At 52.9% G+C, this 16,798-nt stretch overlaps 1 protein-coding gene across 1 annotated transcript in view; it reads left to right on the top strand.

The window, feature by feature from the left end:
• TJAP1 (tight junction associated protein 1) overlaps positions 1-16,798 on the top strand; it is a 60,364-nt gene that overhangs the window by 4,512 nt on the left and 39,054 nt on the right. The gene's annotated exons all lie outside the window — the stretch shown is intronic.

Below are 16,798 nucleotides of genomic sequence, written 5' to 3'. Positions count from 1 at the left end.
AGCAGTGATTGGGGTGTAAAAAAGGATAGGGAATATTATTGCAGGATGATGGGAGATTGAGGACAGTGATTGGGGGCAGTGATTTGGGGATAATGGTGGATTAAAGGTAGGGATTTAGGAGATGAAGGGCGTTAGAAGCAATGATTGGGGGATGGTGGGGTGGGTGCTCAGCGATTGAGTTATAAGGGGGCAGGTCCAGAAATTGAGGGATAATAGTGGTTGGGCATAGTGATTTGTTGTGGGATGTTATTGAGAGATAATTACAGGATGTGCTTAGAGAGAATGGGATTAGGCCCATTTTTTTCTGGGGGTGGGGGGAGAGGAGTTGTGGGCAGCAATTGAGGGATAATGGGTTAGGGGAAATGATTGAGGGATGATCGGCTTGGAGCAATGAATGAGGAATAATTTTGGTTGGGGACAGTGATTGGGGTTTAAAAAGGAATGGCGGCAGCAGCAAGATGATGGATGATTGGGGGCAGTGATTTGGGGATGCTGAGCTTGGGGCAGTAATGGGGGTGCAATAAGGGATAGGGGAAGTGATTGGAGAATGATGGAGGATTAAGAGCACTGATTGGGGGGTGATGGGGGTTTGGGGATGACGGGTTAGGGGAAGTGCTAGGTGGATGATTGGGCTTGGGGGGCAATAATTGGGGGATTATGGTGGCTGGGGACAGTGTTAAGGGGATGATGGGGTTGAAAACAGTGATTTAAGTGTAATGAGGGATTGGGGCAGTAATTGTAGGATGATAGGGGTTGGGGTGGTGATTGGAGTATAATGAGGAATAGGGGTAGTGATTGTGGGTTAATGGGAGATTGGGGGCAGCGATTGGGGGATGATGGGGCTAGAGCCAGTGATGGGGGTGTAATGAGAAATTGGGGATGGTGACTGGGCAATGGTAGGAATGGGGCAGTCACTAGAGTTGAGGGATTTGATGAGTGATGGGAGGATGGAGATTCATTTTAATTGGGAGAAGGGTGGGGGTTGGCTGAGTATTATGGAAAGGGCTTGACAAATGGGATGATGAGGGTGGGGCTGGAATGTGGGGGGTGTAATTGGAGATGGGGCAGTGATAAGGAATGATGGAAGTTTGAGGGTCACAAGAGTTGAGGGATGATGGTAGTTGGTGGATATGTTCGGAGAGGATGGAGATTAGGGCTTTTTTCATTGGGGAAGGATGGAGGTTTGTTTGGGCAAGTGTCATCTGATGATGGGGTTTTAGGGCAATGATGGGGGTTGGGGGAAATGATTGGGCAAGGCTCGGGGTAAGGTTAGTGATTAGGAGATAATGGGGCAGTGACTGTGGTTTAATGAGGGATGGGGCAGCCATCTTGGGATAATGGGGTTTACGGGTAACAATTGGAGGTAGATATAGTCGATGCTATAAGAATCAAAGGCATTGGTTGGGGGATGTTGGGATTTGGAGGTGGGGACTGGGGGGCAGTAATGGGATGTTTTGAAAAACAAAGGCAGTGATTGGTAGATGATAGGGTTGGAGGCAGTAATTGGGGTCAGATGGGGTTTGGGGTAGTGATTAGCGGATGATGGGGGTTGAGAGAGACAGGTGTTGAGAGATCATAGAAGATAGGCATCAGAGGCATTTTTTCGTGGGGGAGAGGTTCAGTGAAAGATGGGGGTTCAGAGTGACAGGATTGGGGGATGTGATTGGGCAATCTAATCAAAGAGGATGTCAGTTGTGGTGGGTATTGTGGAAGGAGGTTGAGGGATAATGGGTCAGTGATGGAAGGGATGATGGGGATTAGGGGCAGTGATTAGGGAATGATGGTGATTGGGGGTTGACGGAAGTGATTTGGGTGTGATGGGGTATAGTGTCAGGGATGCTTGGATAAAGTGGGTTGTGGGCAGTGATTTTGGGGATGATGGGGATTGGGGACAGTGATTGGTGGATGAAGAGGATTAGGGATAGAGATTGGGGAATGATGGGGATTGAGGGAAGATGGAAGATTGGGACTCAGTGAATGGGGGATGATGGAAGATGAGGGCAGTGATTGGGGATGATGGAAAGACGGGGGCAGTGATTGGGGGATGATGAGGAATGGAGGAAGTGATTGGGGGATGATGAGGAATGGAGGAAGTGATTGGGGGGGATGATTGGGGTTGGGTGCAGTAATGGGGGGGGGGGGGGATGATTGGGTGGGGGTAGTGACTGGGGATTGATCAGGATAGGGGGGATGATGGGGATTGGGGGATGATCGGAATCAAGGGCAGTGATTGGGAGATGATCAGGATTGGGGGCATTGATTGGAAGATGATGGCGATTGGGGGCATTGATTGGAAGATGATGGGGATTGGGGGCAGTCATTGGGGAATGATGGGGGTTGGGCGGCAGCAATTGGGGAATGATGGGGTTTGGGGGCAGTGACTGGGGATGTTGATGGTTGGGGGCTGCAACTGGGAGATGATGGGGGTTGGGGGCAGTGACTGGGGGATGATGATGGTTGGGGGCAGCGAATGGGGGATGATGGGGGTTGGGGCAGTGACTGGGGGATGATGGGGGTTGGGGGCAGCGACTGGGGCATGATGGAAGATGAAGGCAGTGATTGGGGGGTGATGGAAGATGGGGGCAGTGATTGGGGGGTGATGGAAGATGGAGGCAGTGATTGGGGGGTGATGGAGATTGGGGGCAGTGATTGAGGGGTGATGGAGATTGGGGATAGTGATTGGGGGGATGATGGGGATTGGGGCAGTCATTGGGGGATTGTGTTTTGGGGGGCAGCGATTGGGGGATGATGGGGGGTTTGGAGCAGCGATTGGGGGATGATGGGGATTGGGGCAGTCATTGGGGGATGATGGGGGTTGGGGAGCAGCAATTGAGGGATGTTGGGGGCACCGACTGGGGGATGATGGGGGTTGGGGGCAGAGACTGGGGGATGATGGGGGTTGGGGGCAGTGCCTGGGGTGTGATGGGGGGTAAGGGGGGGGAAGTTACTGGGGGATGATGGGGATTGGGGGCAGTCATTGGGGGGATGATGGGGTTTGGGGGCAATTATTGAGGGTAGGGGGCAGTGACTTGGGGATGATGATGGGTTGGAGGGGAAAGTGACTGGGACATGATGGGGGAGGGGTAAGGGGGACAGTTACTGGGGGATGATGGGGATTGGGGGCAGTGATTAGGGGGTGATGGAAGATTGGGGGATGATGGGGGTTGTGAGCAGTGATTGGGGGATGATGGGGGTTGTGAGCAGTGATTGGGGGATGACGGGGGTTGTGAGCAGTGATTGGGGGATGATGGGGTTTGGGGGGGAAGTGACTGGGACATGATGGGGGGAGGGGTAAGGGGGACAGTTACTGGGGGATGATGGGGATTGGGGGCAGTGATTAGGGGGTGATGGAAGATTGGGGGATGACGGGGGTTGGAGATGACGGGATTGATCAGAGAGCAGATGGAGAGGATGAAGATGGGGGTTGGGGTGGGTGTTGAGGATTGATGAAGATTTGGGGGCACATATGGGGTTCCGGGGTATTTCTGGGTTTAATTGATCTGCTATAATACTAGTCATGGATACATTTTGTACAGATTTCCTCCGGAGGCATTTTCTGGACTTGCTGTGATGTGCAGCAGTGTGAGGAATAATTTTGGGGTGTGGTAGTCAGGAGTAGGGGGCGGAGCAGACAGTCGCATGGGGTTCCTATCATTTTGTGTCCTTTACTCTGGTGTGTGTATGACCCCCCCCTTCCTTTCCCCGGATCTGCCAGCCTCTGCCTGTAACACAATCAGCGTCTTGGCCGCCTCCGCTGATATTTAACTCTCCAGCCTCTTGTTTACCAGAAATGTGAGCCGGGGTTTATGTTGCCGGTGTAGGTTGGGGTCACGGAACGCTTGTGGATGAAGCGGTGAAAGGAACGCTTTGTGTCCCCGGCTGTTTGTAAGAAGTGGAATCTTTCCTCGGTGTCCTCGTCGGTTTCTTTTCCCCATCTTTTGATGTTGCATTGTTCTTCGTCTGATGGGGACTACAAATATCAGCAGTGCCATGAGTAGGCTTGTAGTTCTGCGGTGTGCTGTGACCCCGGGGTGATGAGAGCAGCTGATGGGGTCACCAGATCTACATTCTGAGAGCCTCTGCTGACGGGAAGTTTACACATCACATAAATATCTATAGGAGTACATATGAGCCTACATGCTGATACATAGGGGAGTAATGGCAGCGATTTGATGGGACCCCCCCCCCCCCCAGCTATCTCTAGCAACTGCCGATGTCCACTGTGACAATACATCATTGATCTTAATGGATAAGTTCACCTTTGGGAATATGTTGTATGTCCCACCCGTTTTTAGGGTGGAACATGTAGCATGTTCCCAATGCTGCAGCCTTTGCCTGCTGCACCCCCCTCCCTGGGAGAGCAGTACGGGACGAAGATCCCTGTACTAACTGCCACTTTTTAAAAACAGTGTCAGCCGCGTGGAGCTCCACCCACAGGGCCGCGTCTTTCATTCACAGTGTCCTGTGAATGAATGGACTACAAGTCCCAACAGCCTTAGCTGCTGTGGGCTTGTAGTTCTCAATCAACTACCACAGTACCGAGGAGCGGCATGGTAGTTCATTGAATCTTCCTGTCGGTATATCTGCTTGGCCGTACATCCTGTACACCCCGTGCATCCCGTACACCCCGTGCATCCCGTACACCCCGTGCATCCCGTACACCCCGTGCATCCCGTACACCCCGTACACCCCGTGCATCCCGTACACCCCGTGCATCCCGTACACCCCGTGCATCCCGTACACCCCGTGCATCCCGTACACCCCGTACACCCCATACATCCCGTACACCCCATACATCCCGTACACCCCATACATCTCGTACACCCCATACATCTTGTATACCCCATCCCATGCATCCCGTACACCCCATGCATCCCGTACACCCCATGCATCCCGTACACCCCATGCATCCCGTACATCCTGTACACCCCATACATCTTGTACATCCTGTACACCTTGTATACCCCATACACCTGTACATCACATACACCCTGTACACTCTATACACCCCATACTTCCTGTACATCCCGTACATCCTGTACACCCCATACATCCCGTATACCTCATACACCCGTACATCACATACACCCTGTACACTCCATACACCCTATACATCCCATACACCTCGTACTTCCTGTACACCCCATATACCCTGTACATCCCCTACATCCCGTTTTTCCCCATACACCCTGTACATTCCGTACATCCTGTACACCCCATACACCCTGTACACCCCATGCATCCTGTACACCCTGTACATCCCATACACCCTGTACACCCCATACACCCTGTACACCCCATACATCTCGTACATCCTGTACACCCCATACATCCTATACACCCCGTACATCCTGTACACCCCGTACGGGCAAGCAGATATAATGACAGGTCTGCAGGAGTCCTGTATGGCACCAATGATCTGCTGATCACTGGTGCAATGCTGTGCAGGCTCCTGCAACCAAAAATAATAAATGCACATTTTTTTTTTTTTACCTGCAAAAAGAATGCATTTATTATTTTTGTCAAAAAGCGAACTTATCCTTTAACATAAAGTATGTCTAAATCAAGGACGGGTGGGGGAGGGGGGAGAGCTATCCGTACACTGTAAGGCTCCGTTCACACTTGGTGATTTGGAATCGCTGGCAGAATCGTCGCCATTTCCAAATGGGGCTAAACTTATGGCAAAAGGTGTGTCATGCATTTGGGTGGTGCGATAGAAGTGCGATAGAATTGGGTGGTGCGATAGAATTGGGTGGTGCGATAGAATTGCTTGTCAATCCTGCAAAACGCTCATTTAAAAATCTTGTGAAGTACATCACCCAAAAAAAGGTGCATGAGGTTCTGTAGCATGTTTTTGGCGCGGAGGGAGATACATTCTGAAACCACCGTACAAAACGCACAAAAAAAGCCCTAAAAACATAACGCAGGAGCATCCCTCACATGGGAACGGGGCCTTAGGGAGCAGTGCTGTGGGTGACAGTTAGGTCCCATGTATATGGGGCCTACTAAAGTGTGCACCAACGGGGGGGGCGTGTTTACCCACAAGGTGATGCGCAGGCGGTCTGTGTATACCCGTGCAGGCTGTCCCATTGGGGACAATTGGGATGCAGCCGCTGCATGTGCATAGCTGCTGTTCTGAATTTGACATCCTAGTGGGCGCGGGTGTGTATCGCCAAACGCAGGCACTCACACGGATGTCAAATTGTGAGCCATGCAGTCGCTGCATCCTAATTGAACTCAATGGGACCGTCTACACCGTATGCAGAGAACACTTGTGCATCCCCATGTGGGTGAACACAGCCCCCCCCCCATCCCCCCCGGGCGCACTCTTTAGTACACTCTGTGTGAATGGGGCTTTATAATTGCAGGAGACGTAATAATAATACAAATATTACATTCTGATACAATGGGGGAGATTTACCAAAACTGGATCACTCAGAATCTGGTGCAGCTCTGCATGGGAGCCAATCGGCCAATCTACCTTCAGCTTGTTCAATGAATGCAGGCCATACACGGGTCGAATTCCGAACAAATTTTCTTTAGAAAATCGGACATTTCGTGCGTTTTGTAATTCGATGGCGCCACCATTGATTTCTAAATTCGAACAATCAAACCTTTAATTTCACCTCATATTGCTACAGAAAAGAATTTTCATGGCCAAGAATTTTCTTTTTCTTTCCAGGTCAGCTCACGCTCATTTTTTTTCAGTTACATTTCTCACACGATTCTCCCATCATTGATTAGAAATTCATTTGTTTTTCAAAACATTTCCAACATGCCCGATCACTGAAGTTCGATGGTTGCTCAAACATTGGTCATTGCTGTGGCCCACTAATGATGCAAAATTTGAACGAAAATTCTCAGAAAAGATTTTCTAAAGAAAATTCTTTCGGAATTCAACCCGTGTATGGCCGGCTTAAGTGTTGGTACCGCTCAGTGCACCGTCCAGCTGTGGCGGCATTCATCTTCTCATAGTGTTTTATAGCAGCATTTAAGTGTTCCTAAACCCTGGACCCTGCATTCACTATATCCGCTCCCCCAGGACCCCGCATTCACTATATCCTCTCTCCCCGGACCCTGCATTCACTATATCCGCTCTCCCCGGACCCTGCATTCACTATATCCACTCTCCCCGGACCCCGCATTCACTATATCCGCTCTCCCCGGACCCTGCATTCACTATATCCGGTCTCCCCGGACCCCGCATTCACTATATCCGCTCTCCCCGGACCCTGCATTCACTATATCCGCTCTCCCCGGACCCTGCATTCACTATATCCGCTCTCCCCGGACCATGCATTCACTATATCCGCTCTCCCCGGACCCCGCATTCACTATATCCGCTCTCCCCGGACCCCGCATTCACTATATCCGCTCTCCCCGGACCCCGCATTCACTATATCCGCTCTCCCCGGACCCCGCATTCACTATATCCGCTCTCCCCGGACCCCGCATTCACTATATCCGCTCTCCCCGGACCCCGCATTCACTATATCCGCTCTCCCCGGACCCCGCATTCACTATATCCGCTCTCCCCGGACCCCGCATTCACTATATCCGCTCTCCCCGGACCCCGCATTCACTATATCCGCTCTCCCCGGACCCCGCATTCACTATATCTGCTCTCCCCGGACCCTGCATTCACTATATCCGCTCTCCCCGGACCCTGCATTCACTATATCCGCTCTCCCCGGACCCCGCATTCACTATATCCGCTCTCCCCAGACCCTGCATTCACTATATCTGGTCTCCCCGGACCCTGCATTCACTATATCCGCTCTCCCTTGACCCTGCATTCACTATAGCCGGTCTCCCCGGACCCTGTATTCACTATATCTGGTCTCCCCGGACCCCGCATTCACTATATCCGCTCTCCCCGGACCCCGCATTCACTATATCCGCTCTCCCCGGACCCCGCATTCACTATATCCGCTCTCCCCGGACCCCGCATTCACTATATCCGCTCTCCCCGGACCCCGCATTCACTACATCCGCTCTCCCCCAGTACGGACAACATGGAAATGCAATTATTTTAGTAAATATAAAGTGCTAAATACATTTTCTCATCAGCAGTATATAGTGGTCTTGTGACTTCTATCAGTGTCCAGCACAGCACTGGTTAAAGCTTGTAGGAGAACCCCTGACCTCTGTCTAGACAGTGCTGATTGGCCCTGTGCTGATCACATGCACCCTCCCAGGAAAATAAAAACCTCTCTAGCAATACACACCAAACTGAGCATGTGTGAAGTGACTCCTAGAGCTCTGTACTATCAGTAGATGGATTGGGGACAGTAGAAGAAGGGTGGGATCAGAGAAGACAGGATCAAACAGCCTTTTTACACAGTGCGGAGGATTAACCCCTTAGGTTCCACAGAGAGTATGACAAGCATGCTTTACTGCATCTACAGACTGATTGTACTGTTGTATTTTCTGTTTGCATGTTCTTTTTGTGCCTGCGTGGGTTTCCTCCGGGTACTCCGGTTTCCTCCCACACTCCAAAGACATACTGGCAGGTGAATTGGCTCCTGTCTAAAATTGTCCCTATGTATGTGTATGTATGAATGTGAGTTAGGGACCTTAGATTGTACGCCCCTCGGGGGCGGGGACTGATGTGAATGTAATATATATACACACAGATACTGTGTGTAGATTGCCAGCTCTATATAAGTACCTGAAATACATAATATACAGGTGAAACTCAAAATATTAGAATATGGTGCAAAAGTTGATTTATTTCAGTGCAGCAACTTAAAAGGTGAAACTAATATATGAGACTCATTACATGCAAAGCAAGATAGTTCAAGCCGTGATTTGTCATCATTGTGATGATTATGGCTTACAGCTCATGAAAACCCCAAATCCACAATCTCAGAAAATGAGAATATTGTGAAAAGGTGGAATATTCTCGGCTCAAAGTGTCCCACTCTAATCAGCTCATTCAGCCATAACACCTGCAAAGGGTTCCTGAGCCTTTAAATGGTCTCTCAGTCTGGTTCAGTAGGAATCACAATCATGGGAAAGACTGCTGACCTGACACCATCACTGACACCCTCCATAAAGGAGGGAAAGCCTCAAAAGGTAATTGCAAAAGAAGTTGGATGTTCCCAAAGTGCTGTATCAAAGCACATTAATAGAAAGTTATGTGGAAGAAAAAGGTGCACAAGCAGCAGGGATGACCGCAGCCTGGAGAGGATTGTCAGGAAAAGGCCATTCAAAAGTGTTGGGGACTTTCACAAGGAGTGGACTGAGGCTGGAGTCAGTGCATCAAGAACCACCACACACAGACGGATACTGGACATGAGCTTCAAATGTCGTATTCTTCTCGTCAAGCTGCTCCTGAACAACAAACAACGTCAGAAGCGTCTTACCTGGGCTAAAGAAAAACATACCTGGTCTGTTGCTCAGTGGTCCAAAGTCCTCTTTTCTGATGAGAGCAACTTTTGCATCTCATTTGGAAACCAAGGACCCCGAGTATGGAGGAAGAATGGAAAGGCCCAAGGACCCCGAGTATGGAGGAAGAATGGAGAGGCCCAAGGACCCCGAGTATGGAGGAAGAATGGAGAGGCCCAAGGACCCCGAGTATGGAGGAAGAATGGAGAGGCCCAAGGACCCCGAGTATGGAGGAAGAATGGAGATGCCCAAGGACCCCGAGTATGGAGGAAGAATGGAGAGGCCCAAGGACCCCGAGTATGGAGGAAGAATGGAGAGGCCCAAGGACCCCGAGTATGGAGGAAGAATGGAGAGGCCCAAGGACCCCGAGTATGGAGGAAGAATGGAGAGGCCCAAGGACCCCGAGTATGGAGGAAGAATGGAGAGGCCCAAGGACCCCGAGTATGGAGGAAGAATGGAGAGGCCCAAGGACCCCGAGTATGCAGGAAGAATGGAGAGGCCCAAGGACCCCGAGTATGCTGGAAGAATGGAGAGGCACAAGGACCCCGAGTATGGTGGAAGAATGGAGAGGCACAAGGACCCCGAGTATGGTGGAAGAATGGAGAGGCCCAAGGACCCCGAGTATGGAGGAAGAATGGAGAGGCCCAAGGACCCCTAGTATGGAGGAAGAATGGAGAGGCCCAAGGACCCAGAGTATGGAGGAAGAATGGGGAGGCACAAGGACCCCGAGTATGAAGGAAGAATGAAGACCTAGTATGGACCCCTAGTATGGAGGAAGAATGGAGAGGCCCAAGGACCCAGAGTATGGAGGAAGAATGGGGAGGCACAAGGACCCCGAGTATGAAGGAAGAATGGAGAGACCCAAGGACCCCGAGTGTGGAGGAAGAATAGAGAGGCCCAAGGACCCCGAGTATGGAGGAAGAATGGAGAGGCCAAAGGACCCCGAGTATGGAGGAAGAATGGAGAGGCCCAAGGACCCCGAGTATGGAGGAAGAATGGAGAGGCCCAAGGACCCCTAGTATGGAGGAAGAATGGAGAGGCCCAAGGACCCAGAGTATGGAGGAAGAATGGGGAGGCCCAAGGACCCAGAGTATGAAGGAAGAATGGAGAGGCCCAAGGACCCCGAGTATGGAGGAAGATTGGAGAGGCCCAAGGACCCCGAGTATGGAGGAAGAATGGAGAGGCCCAAGGACCCCGAGTATGGAGGAAGAATGGAGAGGCCCAAGGACCCCGAGTATGGAGGAAGAATGGAGAGGCCCAAGGACCCCGAGTATGGAGGAAGAATGGAGAGGCCCAAGGACCCCGAGTATGGAGGAAGAATGGAGAGGCCCAAGGACCCCGAGTATGGAGGAAGAATGGAGAGGCCCAAGGACCCCGAGTATGGAGGAAGAATGGAGAGGCCCAAGGACCCCGAGTATGGAGGAAGAATGGAGAGGCACACACTGCAAGATGCTTGAAGTCTAGTGTGAAGTTTCCACAGTCTGTGTTGATTTGGGGAGCCATGTCATCTGCTGGTGTTGGTCCACTGTGCTTCATTAAGTCCAGGGTCAGCGCAGCCGTCTACCAGGAGATTTTGGAGCACTTCATGCTTCCTTCCGCAGACGAGCTTTATGGGGATGCTGACTTCATTTTCCAGCAGGACTTGGCTCCGCCCACACTGCCAAAAGCACCAAAACCTGGTTCAATGACCGTGGGATTACTGTGCTTGATTGGCCAGCAAACTCGCCTGACCTGAACCCCACAGAGAATCTATGGGGCATTGTCGAGAGAAAGATGAGAGACATGAGACCGAACAATGCAGAAGAGCTGAAGGCCGCTATTGAAGCATCCTGGTCTTCCATAACACCTCAGCAGTGCCACAGGCTGATAGCTTCCATGCCACGCCGCATTGAGGCAGAAATTGCTGCAAAAGGGGCCCAAACCAAGTACTGAGTACATATGCAGCTTCTACTTTTCAGAGGTGCGATATTGTTCTATGTACAATCCTTGTTTTATTGATTGCATGGAAAATTCTCATTTTCTGAGATTGTGGATTTGGGGTTTTCATGAGCTGTAAGCCATAATCATCACAATGATGACAAATCACGGCTTGAACTATCTTGCTTTGCATGTAATGAGTCTCATATATTAGTTTCACCTTTTAAGTTGAATTACTGAAATAAATGAACTTTTGCACCATATTCTCATTTTTCGAGTTTCACCTGTGTACTGTTGTGGGTTTAGTAACACTTTAATTCCAGGCCCGGCTTTGTGGGTGACGCTCCCGTGCGTCACATGGCGTAGAATGTGGCGCGACGCTGATCTCCGGGCACACTGTGGAGGGTGCAGGCACAGCGGCGCTCTCCGGGGAAGTTGGTATTCTGGTGGGCCGTAATGTGGGGGCTGTAGCGAGGCGCGGGGAGGATGTTCTGGGCAGGTTCCTTCATTGCCTCCACGTGCGCGCTCGCACTTCTCATTCCTCACACTGCTCAGGTTACCAGCCCTGCCAGGTCTTGTCTGGACGTGGGAGGGTGATGGAGTGTTTTGTCTTGTGTGTGTTTTTCTGGCGTACGACCGCTCTCCGCATTCTTCCAGCTACGAGTCAGAGCGGCACGCTGTTTCTAGCCTCCGGGCACAAACTTTTTACAGGAGACATGAGAAGGGAGGGGCAGCGCTACGCGTGTCTTCACCTGGTCACACCTGGAGCCCACGGGCGCGCCGCATGGAGGGGTGGAGGAGGGGAGGCTTCTGCACAAATAGATCTCTGCCGCCACCTGGTGCCGGGGGACCATTACAAGCACTCAGCGCCACAACGGACAGTATATACCCTGCTCTGCTTTTTATTGGGGAAGCAACGCTACTTTATGGTGATGGCGCCCTCTATTGGTTGCTGTAGAGTACTGCTGTTTGGTGAAGGCGCCCTCTGCCTCTTGTTGTAGAGCAGTGTTGTGTGGTGATGGCGCCCTCTGCCTGTTATTGTAGAGCAGTGTTGTGTGGTGATGGCGCCCTCTGCCTGTTGTTGTTGTAGAGCAGTGTTGTGTGATGATGGCGCCCTCTGCCTGTTGTTGTTGTAGAGCAGTGTTGTGTGGTGATGGCGCCCTCTGCCTGTTGTTATTGTAGAGCAGTGTTGTGTGGTGATGGCGCCCTCTGCCTGTTGTTGTAGAGCAGTGTTGTGTGGTGATGGCGCCCTCTACCTGTTGTTATTGTAGAACAGTGTTGTGTGGTGATGGCGCCCTCTGCCTGTTGTTGTTGTAGAGCAGTGTTGTGTGGTGATGGCGCCCTCTGCCTGTTATTGTAGAGCAGTGTTGTGTGGTGATGGCGCCCTCTGCCTGTTGTTATTGTAGAGCAGTGTTGTGTGGTGATGGCGCCCTCTGCCTGTTGTTGTAGAGCAGTGTTGTGTGGTGATGGCGCCCTCTGCCTGTTGTTGTAGAGCAGTGTTGTGTGGTGATGGCACCCTCTGCCTGCCGTTATTGTAGAGCAGTGTTGTGTGGTGATGGCGCCCTCTGCCTGTTGTTATTGTAGAGCAGTGTTGTGTGGTGATGGCGCCCTCTGCCTGTTATTGTAGAGCAGTGTTGTGTGGTGATGGCGCCCTCTGCCTGTTGTTATTGTAGAGCAGTGTTGTGTGGTGATGGCGCCCTCTGCCTGTTGTTGTAGAGCAGTGTTGTGTGGTGATGGCGCCCTCTGCCTGTTGTTATTGTAGAGCAGTGTTGTGTGGTGATGGCACCCTCTGCCTGTTGTTATTATAGAGCAGTGTTGTGTGGTGATGGCGCCCTCTGCCTGTTGTTATTATAGAGCAGTGTTGTGTGGTGATGGCGCCCTCTGCCTGTTGTTGTAGAGCAGTGTTGTGTGGTGATGGCGCCCTCTTCCTGTTGTTATTGTAGAGCAGTGTTGTGTGGTGATGGCGCCCTCTGCCTCTTGTTGTAGAGCAGTGTTGTGTGGTGATGGCGCCCTCTGCCTGTTGTTATTATAGAGCAGTGTTGTGTGGTGATGGCGCCCTCTGCCTGTTGTTATTATAGAGCAGTGTTGTGTGGTGATGGCGCCCTCTGCCTGTTGTTATTATAGAGCAGTGTTGTGTGGTGATGGCGCCCTCTGCCTGTTATTGTAGAGCAGTGTTGTGTGGTGATGGCGCCCTCTGCCTGTTATTGTAGAGCGGTGTTGTGTGGTGGTGGCTCCCTCTGTCGGTTGTCATCGTGCAGCGCTGTATGATGTTGGCGTCCTCCCCCACTTATTTTACAACAGTGCTGTATGGTGATGGCTCCCCCTGCTGGTTGTTGTAGAACAGTGCTGTATGGTGATGGCCCCCCCTGCTGGTTGTTGTAGAACAGTGCTGTATGGTGATGGCCCCCCCTGCTGGTTGTTGTAGAACAGTGCTGTATGGTGATGGCTCCCCCTGCTGGTTGTTGAACAGTGCTGTATGGTGATGGCCCCCCCTGCTGGTTGTTGTAGAACAGTGCTGTATGGTGATGGCCCCCCCTGCTGGTTGTTGTAGAACAGTGCTGTATGGTGATGGCCCCCCCTGCTGGTTGTTGTAGAACAGTGCTGTATGGTGATGGCTCCCCCTGCTGGTTGTTGTAGAACAGTGCTGTGTGGTGATGGCCCCCCCTGCTGGTTGTTGTAGAACAGTGCTGTATGGTGATGGCTCCCCCTGCTGGTTGTTGTAGAACAGTGCTGTATGGTGATGGCCCCCCCTGCTGGTTGTTGAACAGTGCTGTATGGTGATGGCCCCCCCTGCTGGTTGTTGTAGAACAGTGCTGTATGGTGATGGCCCCCCCTGCTGGTTGTTGTAGAACAGTGCTGTATGGTGATGGCTCCCCCTGCTGGTTGTTGAACAGTGCTGTATGGTGATGCCCCCCCCCCTGCTGGTTGTTGTAGAACAGTGCTGTATGGTGATGCCCCCCCCTGCTGGTTGTTGTAGAACAGTGCTGTATGGTGATGGCCCCCCCTGCTGGTTGTTGTAGAACAGTGCTGTATGGTGATGGCCCCCCCCTGCTGGTTGTTGTAGAACAGTGCTGTATGGTGATGGCCCCCCCTGCTGGTTGTTGAACAGTGCTGTATGGTGATGGCCCCCCCTGCTGGTTGTTGTAGAACAGTGCTGTATGGTGATGGCCCCCCCTGCTGGTTGTTGTAGAACAGTGCTGTATGGTGATGGCCCCCCCTGCTGGTTGTTGTAGAACAGTGCTGTATGGTGATGGCCCCCCCTGCTGGTTGTTGTAGAACAGTGCTGTATGGTGATGGCCCCCCCTGCTGGTTGTTGTAGAACAGTGCTGTATGGTGATGGCCCCCCCTGCTGGTTGTTGTAGAACAGTGCTGTATGGTGATGGCTCCCCCTGCTGGTTGTTGTAGAACAGTGCTGTATGGTGATGGCCCCCCCTGCTGGTTGTTGTAGAACAGTGCTGTATGGTGATGGCTCCCCCTGCTGGTTGTTGTAGAACAGTGCTGTATGGTGATGGCTCCCCCTGTTTGCGGTAGTGAAGACATGTGAGTTCCAGTTTGCTGCGTTAGTGGCACTGCCAAGCCCTCTATTTCTGTCATGCTGGCCACCGGGATAAGAATGGGACAGAGTGGTGTCTGAACACAGGGTGGTGTGGGTCAGGTGGGGGGGATGGGGAGGATAGGTGTTTGTCAGGTGGGGGGATGGAGAGGATAGGTGTTTGTCAGGTGGGGGGATGGAGAGGATAGGTGTTTGTCAGGTGGGGGGATGGAGAGGATAGGTGTTTGTCAGGTGGGGGGATGGAGAGGATAGGTGTTTGTCAGGTGGGGGGGATGGGGAGGATAGGTGTTTGTCAGGTGGGGGGATGGAGAGGATAGGTGTTTGTCAGGTGGGGGGATGGAGAGGATAGGTGTTTGTCAGGTGGGGGGGATGGGGAGGATAGGTGTGTGTCAGGTGGGGGGATGGGATGGGGAGGATAGTTGTGTGTCAGGTGGGGGGATGGGATGGGGAGGATAGGTGTGTGTCAGGTGGGGGGATGGGATGGGGAGGATAGGTGTGTGTCAGGTGGGGGGGATGGGGAGGATAGGTGTGTGTCAGGTGGGGGGATGGGATGGGGAGGATAGGTGTGTGTCAGGTGGGGGGATGGGATGGGGAGGATAGGTGTGTGTCAGGTGGGGGGATGGGATGGGGAGGATAGGTGTGTGTCAGGTGGGGGGGATGGGGAGGACAGGTGTGTGTCAGGTGGGGGGATGGGATGGGGAGGATAGGTGTGTGTCAGGTGGGGGGGATGGGGAGGATAGGTGTGTGTCAGGTGGGGGGGATGGGGAGGATAGGTGTGTGTCAGGTGGAGGGGATGGGATGGGGAGGATAGGTGTTTGTCAGGTGGGGGGGATGGAATGGGGAGGATAGGTGTGTGTCAGGTGGGGGGGATGGGAGGATAGGTGTGTCAGGTGGGGGGGATGGGGAGGATAGGTGTGTGTCGGGGGGGATGGGGAGGATAGGTGTGTTTCAGGTGAGGGGGGGGGGGATGGGGAGGATAGGTGTGTGTCAGGTGGGGGGGATGGGATGGGGAGGATAGGTGTGTGTCAGGTGGGGGGGGATGGGATGGGGAGGATAGGTGTGTGTCAGGTGGGGGGATGGAATGGGGAGGATAGGTGTGTGTCAGGTGGGGGGGGATGGGATGGGGAGGATAGGTGTGTGTCAGGTGGGGGGATGGGGAGGATAGGTGTGTGTCAGGTGGGGGGGATGGGGAGGATAGGTGTGTGTCAGGTGGGGGGATGGGGAGGATAGGTGTGTTTCAGGTGGGGGGGATGGGGAGGATAGGTGTGTGTCAGGTGGGGGGGGATTGGGAGGATAGGTGTGTGTCAGGTGGAGGGGGGTGGGGAGGATAGGTGTGTTTCAGGTGGGGGGGGATGGGGAGGATAGGTGTGTGTCAGGTGGGGGGGGGGTGGGGAGGATAGGTGTGTTTCAGGTGGGGGGGGATGGGGAGGATAGGTGTGTGTCAGGTGGGGGGGATGGGATGGTGTGGTGAAATATGGGGAGGGGGGATAGGTGTGTTTCTGGTGGGGGGGATGGGGAGGATAGGTGTGTGTCAGGTGGGGGGGATGGGGAGGATAGGTGTGTTTCAGGTGGGGGGGATGGGGAGGATAGGTGTGTTTCAGGTGGGGGGGATGGGGAGGATAGGTGTGTGTCAGGTGGGGGGGGGGATGGGGAGGATAGGTGTGTCAGGTGGGGGGGATGGGGAGGAAAGGTGTGTGTCAGGTGGGGGGTATGGGGAGGATAGGTGTGTTTCAGGTGGGGGGGATGGGGAGGATAGGTGTGTGTCAGGTGGGGGGGATGGGGAGGATAGGTGTGTGTCAGGTGGGGGGGATGGGGAGGATAGGTGTGTGTCAGGTGGGGGGGATGGGGAGGATAGGTGTGTGTCAGGTGGGGGGGATGGGGAGGATAGGTGTGTGTCAGGTGGGGGGGATGGGACGGTGTGGTGATATATGGGGAGGG

The sequence above is a fragment of the Staurois parvus genome, unplaced genomic scaffold (assembly GCF_062004578.1).
Source record: "Staurois parvus isolate SC_StPar_1 unplaced genomic scaffold, SC_StPar_1.0 ptg001288l, whole genome shotgun sequence".
Taxonomy (NCBI): Eukaryota; Metazoa; Chordata; class Amphibia; order Anura; family Ranidae; genus Staurois; species Staurois parvus.
Note: the sequence above shows the minus strand (reverse complement) of the source record. Positions and strands in the feature narration are given on the sequence as shown.